Source organism: Sebastes umbrosus, chromosome 21, assembly GCF_015220745.1.
Source record: "Sebastes umbrosus isolate fSebUmb1 chromosome 21, fSebUmb1.pri, whole genome shotgun sequence".
Classification (NCBI taxonomy): domain Eukaryota; kingdom Metazoa; phylum Chordata; class Actinopteri; order Perciformes; family Sebastidae; genus Sebastes; species Sebastes umbrosus.
The window spans coordinates 25,048,629-25,059,103 of record NC_051289.1 but is presented as its reverse complement, the minus strand read 5'-3'; the positions used below and the strand labels follow the sequence as shown (position 1 = coordinate 25,059,103).

At 40.6% G+C, this 10,475-nt stretch overlaps 1 protein-coding gene and 1 long non-coding RNA gene across 2 annotated transcripts in view; one reads left to right on the top strand and one right to left on the bottom strand.

The window, feature by feature from the left end:
- LOC119480319 (NACHT, LRR and PYD domains-containing protein 12-like) overlaps positions 1-10,475 on the top strand; it is a 109,189-nt gene that overhangs the window by 70,671 nt on the left and 28,043 nt on the right. The gene's annotated exons all lie outside the window — the stretch shown is intronic.
- LOC119480357 lies at positions 8-1,164 on the bottom strand. The gene is made up of 2 exons (XR_005204891.1): positions 1,078-1,164; positions 8-430 (listed from the first exon to the last, which is right to left on the bottom strand). It is a non-coding gene; the product is annotated as an uncharacterized LOC119480357 (long non-coding RNA).

Genomic DNA, 10,475 nt, shown 5'->3' with positions numbered 1-10,475 from the left:
TCACCCATGTAACCCACCTGATGAATAAGTATACACTGGACTAGTATAACCTAGATTCGTAGAGAGGAATAATGAACAGGAATCGGACACCACAATGAGTAAGCAGAACACAGAATTAAGTTTAAAGGAAAATGATTGTATTGACACAGAATAAATTCACAATTACTGCCGGCATTCAGTTTTGTTCAGTTTGAAATGTATATTGAACTGGGTGCACCCTAAAAAATAAAAGTAATCCCCAAAATAAAATGTTGAAATCCAATTGTCTTTTGAGGTCCTTCCCCACAGTCCTACCACACTGACAGCAAGGCAGATGAAAGTTGAAAGCGCTCCTCAATCCAGGTGCTCAGCACGGGTAGCTCGCCATCCCCCTCGTCAGGGAGCGATTCCAATCCAAATCCGGAGTTCAAGGGTATCCAGAAAACCTAGCCTGTGTAAAATAACACGGCTTATATAGCAATATATGCAAATCTATCCAAGCTCTTAACTGTAGTTTCATTTTATCAATATCAACATATAATACAACTTTTCAATGCTTAACCCATGAATGTAGGATAACTGTTGTATCACAATATTAACTTGCATCATAATATTAACATATGAAATATGTCAACCTCACTATTATTATAAACCACTCAATAGTAAAGTGTAAACAACACTATTAAATGACTTTAATAATTGTGAACCCATTTGAGTTGTAGATTATTATGCAAACAACCTACAGTTTAAACATTAAATACTCACTATATGTGAATATTGTGAGTAAGGCAATGTGAATACTTTCCCTGTCACAACACTGACACCTTGCGTTGATGCACACAAGCAGCACAGGGATGAACAGAATCAAGCTAATCTCATAACCCATGAAATTCAGCTAAATAATCCCTATCGCTGTCCACACAATGTAAATAACACACACATATTACACATACATATTTCTTTTTGCCTCTATCACCAAAGAAATACAAAATATAATTTTAGAATACAACTCAGTGGCAAAAGCATGCGGCTATGCTAGCTCAGAGCATTTGGCTAGTGTTGCCATGTGCGGCGGCTGCTTTAATGTTTGGAACTCACCGAGAAAATAAAAGAATAAAACGATGCTCTCAGATGTTCTCAGGGTCGCTTCAATAGGTGACGGAGCTCTTGCTGGCTCAAATATAGTTTTACTTCTCTCTGTTCAGTAGTATATCAAGTATAAGTAGCAATAATATCACTCTGTAAATCCAGCTTCTCGCTGCTCTCTCATCAATCTCCGTGTTTTCCACACTCCACTGCGTCTCTAACCTGAGTGAGGAGGCGGGACTTGGAATGTTTTACACCAATAGCAACAGTTATTTGACTTTGAACCAATAGGCTTATTTGTTGTCAAGTCTTTGACCGGTAGAACACTTCCTGATGCAAAGTTAGAACTCTGAGCAAAAACGGAAATAAAATAAACAATGATAAATGAATTTCAGAATAAAATAAGGAATGTGGTTATTTATTAAATAAAAGGAATTTTCAGTGAGGGAAATATCTCTAAATGTTTTAGAAACAACTGGTTTTCCCAGAGGGTTACACCCAGTTTTGTTGTCCAGCTGCCTGCTAACTATTGGGGAGAGTTTTGTGATCTTAGTAATGTTTCTATAGTCTAAGTAAAAACCTGAGCTCTGGAAAAATCCTGGTTGGTCTGTTGCTGCTCACTTTTCCACCACGCTCGTTGTGCACCTCGATCCCGCTGGCCTTCGTCCTGGTTCTAAGTGTCCGCCACCTCAAAACCTTACAATAATGTTTGGTGTAAAATGTTTCTCTCTGACTGACTTTGTTTTGTAAAGATTAAGTGTCATCATAATGTAGTTAAACTTGATTTAAAATGATGGAACTGGATTTGAAATTAAACTCAAGTTAAAATGAAACCTGATTTTAAAAAGTTTAGTTTTCATTTCAGGTCCAGCAGGGTGACACATTATTTTCCCTCATGCCATCAAACTATAAAATGCTCACGATGAGTTTTTTGGTGGTGATGAGGATGACCTGATGTACTGCTGGTTGTTAGATCTTTACTAGTGCAGTGTCCGTTTAGAACACGCCTGTTCAGAACGGCCTGATGTTGCTAGCAGCTGACGATAGCTAGCAGCTGACGATAGCTAGCAGCTGACGGTAGCTAGCAGCTAACGGTAGCTAGCAGCTAACGGTAGCTAGTAGCTAACGATAGCTCTCTGGTCTGACTCTGGTGGCCAACTAACTAACGTTAGTTATCTCTCAACAGAATGTAATAATGGCCAAATAAAACCAAAAACCATAGTTCAGTCTTACTTATGAAAGATGATTCCTGAGATCTGTTTTGGATCGTGTGACGGTTTGTACATCCCCAAGCTGAACAAGTTTCAAGCATTTTTCCATTCACAGCTTCTGAGAGTTGCCCGGTCCAATATGGCGCCCATGTTGACGTATGCTCCAGGAGTCAATGCGGTGTCTACGTATATACTGTATATGTCTATGGTTACAACTATTAAAGTCCAATAAAAACTTCCATTAACTGACAGCCCTGTACGACTGATGAATTCAAAGATGTGTTTCCTGTTTTGGTGTGATCTCCTGGTGGATTCACAGTGGAGTTCACTTCTTTGACCCTGACCCTGCATTGTCAGAATACAATCTGCAGCGTTGCTGTCATTACAGTCTGTGATCACTCTGCTGTACATTTCAGAATATGTATAATATATATATTTCTGACGTCAGAATAGTGACATCATAGCCCCTTTTGGTGCTGAATGTGGAGGAATATACCGCTCTCCCCAGGCAGGTCCCTCTCCACCCCATCAGGGATGCAACCGTGAACACCGTGACGTAGGAGGTCTCTCTTCCCAGCGGTGTTCCCTGGGTGTTGTGGGGACCCTCACTCCCTCACGGAGAATGGTAACCAAGCGCTGCTTGTGCTTCCTGGCATCCAAGTGAAGGCTAGCAAACCACTTCCGATCTGAAGAGCCCTTCAGTGGCGATGGGGGCTCCTAGGAGATCATATCCAGCAATACATAGTGAGAGGTCACATTGGCTAGAAACAGAACACAACCCGCAGCTACAGAATCAGATTACTCATTTGGCCGATGCTACGGTCCAGAGTGTCAGTCTGAGGCAGCGGGGCGGGGGTGTTAGGCCCAGAAGACATCAGCGTACCGCCCAACACAGGTTCTAGATGCAGCAACTCTATGGAAGTTTTTATCAGACTTTATTAGTTGTAATACACAGAAGACAATCCACAAATGTGTACCATGATTTCCAAATATTTCACTGAGATATCACTAACCCTTTCTTTCTCCCGGTCTTCTCAGCAGCAGCGTGGCCTCACCTCTCATGTCCCAGCTGGCATCACTGGACTGTGGACTCCAAGCTTCCATCAACAGCTGGCTGGCTTCTTCTCTCATTTTCATCTCCATCGAAACCTTTCTGTTAAAGGATATTGTTGACTTTTGAGTCATTTATCACAATGTACTTATTTTATTGTTATATTTACATAGATATCAGCCTACTTTTGAGAATTGTGTTTGTAATATAGTATTGTATGAACAATACATGAAGTATAATCAAATTATCATTAATTAGTGCTTAAGTTGTACAGTACACATGTAGGAGCTAAAGTCTACTACTGTAGCTACTGAGGTGATTAGCCCTGGACTGACGCGCTTTTCGCTGTAGATGGTACCTTTAGTTGTCTGTTGTGCTGTACAAAACTGATCCTCAGGCCGCTCATTAGTTTCACAATAACAGTTCATTTATTATGAATAGTGTATTAAAGAAGCAAGTCCGGTTACCATAGCAACGTGTAAACAACAACAACACGGCAAACAATTCAGCGTCCCTGCGGTCAAAAACCCTTTGCCCTTCCGGGCTAAACCCTGACGCCAACAACACACCTCCTTACCCATATACCCGTTGCTGGGTCAGTCAATTAATACAGTGCCACCTAGTGTTCCTAAAAGTGAATTACACCACAACGTCAGTATGTCAGCATCATGTTTTGGCTCTTACAATACATTTTCTTTTTAATGTATGTTCCACTTTCCTGTCAGAGTTGTTATAGAAAGCTTTTTAAAAATGTATGAAAAGCATAGTAGTTATGTATTAATTATATTAATACAATTGTAATGAATACATTAAACTTCAACTCAAATACTAGCCTACTGCATATTGAATTACTTTTTACAAGTGCAAATAAATATTACTTTATTAAAATTATCCTTAAGTTTATTCAAACAGTGTACTTAATAGTGTATCACATTCAAAGTGCTCTACTATTGTGTTTATTTACATTATACTTAGTAAAATAGATATTTATATTACACACACTGGTTTTGTCTGTCAAGAGTATTTAAAGAAAGCTTTGTTAAAGTGTATCAAGTACATTTTCACATATATTCCATAAAGCCCACTTCAGAATACTGCATTCCAGTGAGTATTTAAATACAACCTATTAGTACACTTTATTTGACAGTACATTAAAACACAAAGTAATTAATCCTGGAGGGTGACAGACACAGGCGCAGTCTGCGTTGGTTCAGGGGGCTCACTGAACCCTCTAGAAATGCATCTATATTTTCTATAACGTAGAACTAATAATTTATTGTAATGTTGAATAATATCGACCTTGTTGTGTCTTCATATTGACAGAATAAGAAACCAACAAGAGAAGAAGATGGATTTGTTTTTTTTATTTACTTATAGCCTAATAACATCGGACGCTCTGTCTACACACCGGTCGGCTTGGAAAGGCTCGGGGCGAGGGTGGCTCACGGCTTCGTGGCCACATGCTTTACAGCGCCCCCCCCCCCCCCCCCCCCCCCCCCGTCCCCGTCCGGACAAAGTGCTTGCTTTGTGGTCCTGGTAGTCTCGAAGACATTCGTGGCCCTGTTACTCCGTACTCTGACACTTTATCATTTTCTTTTTTTTTTAAAGACTATTAATTTTTATATATATTATATATATACATAGGACATGGAATGGATTACAATCATAAAATACAATACAAGGGTGTATATGTCAATGCCCAACATGGGTCTTGAACCCATCACCCTGAGGGTTTGTGTCTCATGCTTTACTGACTGAGCTAGCCAAGATAACATTCTGACAATTCTCTGTGTTTCTGTTTTTCGTTTCATAAACCAGGTTTGTGAAGACGGGTGGAGTTATGTTAAGGATGGCTCCACTGCGTCATCGAGCCATGATTTCAGCCCCGCCTAAAAAATCCTGAACACAAAACTGTTGAAAAACAGTTTAACGGTCTAACTCCACAATCCAGAACTACAATGTTCACAGTCTGTTCACATGTTTTCAGTCATTATTTTCCAACAAGAGCTATTGATAACATTGATAACATTCAGCTACTAGATGTCACATTCTCCCTCCCCCGTTCCACTGCATTCACTTCATAACAAGTCGTTGCCAGGCAATTACCAGCCATTATCAGTCTTTCCCACACTAACTGACGACCCAGAGACACCTCGTGATACCAACGTTGCTTTACTGTTGGCTCACAAGCCTTGTTATTTTAGAAATGATTAAATCACAATCATAATATTATTTTTTTAGGAAAGGCCATACTTTTATTCAGCACCTTTCTAAAAGCTCTTTAGATGTAATATTTTTTTAAAATATTCATCTACATAAAAATGTCATCAAAAAGACCTTTGAATTATACAAAAAGATAATTGTGCTCTTGTATTGGGGGGCAGCAGAGGGCACATGAACTGTTCATCGGAGGAATTAAGGAAAACAACAAGTTGTGCTGTAGTGGTTCTGGTCTTTTTAACATGTACATGAATGGTATTGTCATAGTAGTGTAGGCCAGGCTGAGCCTGTCACTGCTGGGTGAAGTCATCAGTGTGGAGGGATGCATTAGATGTGACAGTACTGTCCTTCTCACACACTGAACCACGCTTACACACATCACATGACAGACAAGGATCATACCATCAAGTAGGGAGGGGCTGGGGTGCGCGGCCTACTGATGGTCTACAGGTACAGAACAGGAGGAAGAGGAGGAGAGAAAGAGAGAGTGCGGTTGCGGTGTGCGAATAGCAGCTAAAAGATGAGTGACAGTCGGAAACTAAGCAGCATGAAAAATGATGGTATTCTGGAAATTGTAAGCTTTAGTATAATTATATTGAATAATTTAAGTGATATATGTGCACACATACTAATCAAAGGTCAAAACAGTGCTAAATTTGACTGAATTATAAAAGATAGAAGTGGTAAAACTAAGAGCCGTTTGGGAGCCGAAAGAGCCAGCTCTTCTTGGTGAGCTGAGCCAAATGATCTGGTTCACTAAAAAGAGCCGGAGTTCCCATCACTAGAGTGAAGCATTATGTGGCTCCTCCTGGAGAGACACCTGACACCTCCACCTAGTCCCTAGCACTCCTCTAGGAAGGTTGTAGCCTATCCAGAGAGAGATAAAAGAGAATAACCCTTCATTCTGCACCCCGCCTGTCATTATTGCCATTATATGTTGCTTTTACTATGTAATCTGCACCAGTATTTAGCTAATGTAATGCATTGCTGTAACACAGTTAATGAGATGTAGTTCTGTTTTCAACCAGTAGAGTGCACCACAGGACTGGAGTCCAGTTGGAGCCAGATACATAGAAAGGATGATAGATGGCTATTGTAGCTTATCTGTATAAGATTATTTCACAGTTAATAAGCAGTGAATATGTTCACAATGCTCTATGATCTAGCTCTGAAAAGACACAAAGGTACACCATCCTTTTTGTTATGTCTCCAGGCATGGGCAATGCAGAGTCTGGCAAATTCCCTTTTTTTTTTTTAAGTGTGAGATGTACTGTTTAGTTGTGCAGCGTGAATTAAAAGCCTAATTAATTATATGTGGAAATCACCTTAGTGTTCCTTTCCAGCAGAGGTCCCCACCACACGCTACCAAATGATTGTTCACCATTTCAGAGTAGGCTACTAATAACTTCCCATTCTACAACATCATCAAGCTAATGTTCAGTTTCATAGCTGTTGTTCATTGTTGACTACATTACGTAGCCTACACAACCTATGGAATTGATCAGTCCTGTGACATTACATAGTCAACAAATCAATCTGCCAGCGTGGTATTGATCAGATCATACTGAGGGGCCGTCAGCTTTTCACTTCAGTTTGGAGGGAGATTCGGTATCGGTGAAGTCAGTGTATTTTATGAGTAGGCCTTCTTTGACGTTAATACAATAAATCCCTCATGAAGATTAAAACATTCAGTTTTTGATTAAATTGTTTGAGAGGTGTTGATTCTGTATGGACTCGACTGTATGGTCCTTTTGGAGGCTTCAGATTGTGGTGATGTTGAACTGTATTGTGTTATATGGCCAAGTGATTTTGTATTGCTTTTTAGTATAATGCAATACAATTCAACAGCACCACAAACTACAACCTCCAAAATGACCATGAAGTTGAATAAACACTTGGATCAACTTATAAAAGAAACTGAACATCATAACCTCAATTAAGGTATTTCATTGCAGGGTTGTTGTGTTAGACTGCATTAGCAAGATGGATCTAATAAATTGGCGATTACTAATAAGTGCAACCTATACACTCCCAGCAATCTCAGCATCAGGTAAAGAAATACATGAGGAGCTGGACTTACCTGAGCTTCACAGAACAGTGCAGGACATCTCTCCATGAAGTCTTGGACTGCAGGGCAATGCTCGACAACTTCTAGTCACTGTGTGTTATATAAGAAATTGCAATAAATATAAAGTTGAATAAATTCAAGAAGGATAAATATATCAATGACACATACATATTACTGTAAAAACTTGTAAAAATATTATCATAACATTAAAAATGACATGAAACTGTTAAGTTAAACTTGCTATAAAGTCACTAATTTTCCTCTATCCTCTTCTCCTTCTCTAAGCTGCAGTGAAACTGGCAGCATCACGTAGCATGGCACAGTGGCACACATTATAAAGCAGTAAAGACAGTAGCTAACATGTATCGATCCTGGCAGCCAGAGCTGATGCCGCGAAGAGGAGCTGCAGGTGGAAACACTCGAGGATGTTGTGAGCTCAGTGGATTTGAGTCTTCCTCAGGACGGTGAGGCTCCCCTGTCCTACCACAATGATCTGACATGACTGGACAGCTGCATGGAGACAAAGAGGTCGAAGGAAGCAGGTTAGTTTTTACCTCTAAATCTTCTGTGGACGACCATTTGATGACTGCAGTGGTTGATGAACAACAAACTGATCTCAGGTAAACTTTAAGATAGTGATGCATCCAAACTAGGGGTGGAACGGTTCACAAAATTCACAGTTCGGTTCATATCCCGGTTTTGGGGTCACGGTTTTCGGTTCAGTTCAGTACATTTATGTCACAGCGAGGAGGTCATGTTCTATTTCAACATGCTTTTCATTTATTTAGCAAAAATAAGTTAACAAATGTTTGGCTTAACAAAAGTATGGCTTTCATAAGGAACATAAACACTTCTTCATTGTCAAATCTTAACTGTAAGAATAGGTCTTCTACAGTAATTATTGCAAACAAAAAATGAAGCTTTGATATTTTCCTATAAATATGATGTAATTATAGACTATGGCCATCAACATAAATTGAAGGATAGGCTCAACCAGAACTATACAAAAAAAAAAAAAGAACAGTATAATATGTGTCTCAATTCCCTGATTATCAGCTCTTAATGGAAAGATTAGCTTTTCCACTCAAAAAGTGCAGTATTTGGAGGAATATGGTTGGATTTCTGTGCCACTGTGTTATTTAAAAATAATGAATAAATATAAAACACATTACAGGGATTGTGCTGCTGGAATTACTGTGTTGCTTAAGTGTCGGCGAGAGGGAATATGAAAGCGCGGCTCAAGTAACGTTACGTTAATCATATGCTGAATTCCAGCGTCCTCCACGACTGCATAAGGCTGCATATCTTTCACTATAAACCTCCTCAATGCTGTAGTCATGTTTTTTACCCTCTCTGAGTCTGCATATAGAGGCTGTTTAAATGCTCCGGGGGAGGAGTTGGTCTTTCCTACCCGAAGTGTTGCCACTAGCATAAACCACACATGTTGCACAGTGCTCACACAGTTGCTGTTTTATTCACCACATTTTCCGTCATTTTCATGGTAACACTAAATCCGTAATGCTCCCATACAGCGGAGCGAAACGATGCTGGTGGATCCTCTAACTGGACTTTATCGTGTCCACTCGCCATTTCCTTAACTGACTGACAGCCACACTCGCCACTTCATCCGTGAAAGGGGCTGGGTCACGCTTCATCAACACATGCCCAGTAAAATCTGGTCTGCACTCGCCGAAATTGAGCCAATAGCAACTCACGACCGCAGCCTCAGTTACGCTGCGCATGTGTTTAACCCCACACCTGAAGACCCATGTCCGCCCGTATCCCAGTCTCCTTCAATAGGCCTTGATTTCTAGCTCTACATGAAAAAAATACACAATCGGCCTCATAACTTTTTTTAAAAGAACCGAACAAGGCGCTACAAACTGAAAGTGCCTGAACTGTACGGAGGCTCAGCTCAGAGTAGCAGGAGTCAGATTTCACACACCGGACCAGAGAGAGTTGACAGACAAGACGATTGCGTAGGATTTGTTGTCGAAGCGAAAAGCTAAAGCGCCTATTTAGTAATATTTCAGGTCAGGCAACTGGCTGATTGTATTTACTGCCCCAGCGCCATCGGGCAATCCATGTTATAGGACCCTATAATAGCTCAGCTAATGGAACATTCATTCAAGATAGGAAAACCCACACAGCTAGCTTTAATAAGCTGTTAATTACATTAGCTGTCAGCTAACTACACTTACAAAGATAACTATGTTTAGTTTGTTACCTCCGCCAAGGCCAAAGGCCTAGGAAGGAGGTTATGTTTTCGTTGGTTTGTTTGTTGGTTTGTCCGTTTGCAGGATAACTCCAAAAGTCCGCGATTGATTTGAATGACATTTTTTTGAGGGGGTGGGGTGTGGTGCTTTGAACAGTCCATTCGATTTTGGTGGCGATCCGGATCATGATCCGGATTCAGGAATATTTTTAAGAATTCCGATCAGCCTGAGCATTAAAACCACAGGGTATAACACATGCGCAGTGTAGCTGAGGACGCGTTGATAACGCATGACCCCACCTTCTTCCTTCAGAGAGACAGACAGAGGGGGGGGGGGGGACACCTGTAGATTCGGTGTTTTTTCACATTAAACTCGGTGAAATTACAGTTGAGTTGGACCAAAGCACACTTGGTGATTGTTTGAAAGAGTAACGACAACGTTTTTTTACGATGCTCCGCTACGTATAGCTGATCTCAACATAAACAAAAATACACGTGGATGATGGCGCAAGCTGCACGGGGGGGAGCGGGGGAGGTGGCGGTTGAGGTCTGCGCTCTCCGAGTGCTACAATATCTACAATATCCCCCAGCTAACTTCACTTACCAAGATAACTAGGTTTAGCTAGCTGTCAGCTAACTACACTT